Source organism: Xylocopa sonorina, unplaced genomic scaffold (genome assembly GCF_050948175.1).
Source record: "Xylocopa sonorina isolate GNS202 unplaced genomic scaffold, iyXylSono1_principal scaffold0128, whole genome shotgun sequence".
Taxonomy (NCBI): Eukaryota; Metazoa; Arthropoda; class Insecta; order Hymenoptera; family Apidae; genus Xylocopa; species Xylocopa sonorina.
Genome location: NW_027490199.1, coordinates 377,630 through 378,867, shown reverse-complemented (window position 1 = coordinate 378,867; position 1,238 = coordinate 377,630).

Sequence of the window (1,238 nt, the reverse complement as noted above, 5' to 3'; positions counted from 1 at the left end):
CCTCGCACACACTTCAAATGAATGTAAATGCGATACTTCCTTGCTAGGAAATTACGTTTCCAGATGTATACGCATCGAAGGAATAGAGTTCTAATGCTTCTTAAAACGGGATACCGCATCTCATCTCTATGAGTCATGATAAGATATAATATTCATTGCGGAGAGTCACTTATAGCTCGCATACACTACAAACGAATGTAAATGCGACACTTCCGATCTAGGAAATAGCGTTTGCAGATGTCTAAGATTCGTAGATATAGATTTCTAATCCTTCTCGAAACGCGATATCGAATCTCATTTCTATGTGTCATGATAAGATGTAATATTCATAGCGAAGTGTCACTTATGCCACGCATACACTTCAAATGAATGTAAATGCCACACTTCCTTCCTAGGAAATAGCGTTCCCAGATGTCTACGTACCGAAGCAATAGAGTTCTACTGCTTCTTAAAATGAGATGTCGCATCTCATTTCTATGTTTCATCATAAGATATAATATTCATTGCGAAATGTCATGTATACCTCGTATTCACTTCAAAAGAATGTGAATGCGACACTTCCTTGCTAGGAAATGGCGATTACAGATGTCTATGTATCGTAGCAATAAAGTTCTAATGCTTCTTAAATCGCGATATCGCATCTCATTTCTATGTTTCGTGATAAGGTATAATATTCACTGTGGAGTGTTATGTATACCACGTATTCACTTCAAAAGAATGTAAATGCGACACTTCCTTGCTTGGAAATAGCGTTTGCAGATATCTACGTATCGTAGCAATAGAGTTCTAATGCTTCTTAAAACGAGATATCGCATCTCATTTCTATGATTTTATGATAAGATATAATATTCATTGCGGAGTGTCATGTATACTTCGTATTCACTTCAGAAGAATGTAAATGCGACACTTCCTGGCTTGGAAATAGCGTTTGCAGATGTCTACGTATCGAAGCAGTAGAGTTCTAATGCTCCTTAAATCGTCATATCGCATCGCATTTCTATGTTTCATGATAAGATATATTATTCATTGTGCAGTGTTATGTATACCCCGTATTCACATCAAAAGTATGAAAATGCGACACTTCCTTGCTAGGAAATATGGTTTGCAGATGTCTACGTATCGTAGCAAGAGAGTTCTAGTGCCTTCTTAAATCGCGAAATCGCATCTCATTTCTATGATTCATGATAAGATATAATATTCATTGTGGCGTGTTATGTATACATCATATTCACTGTAAA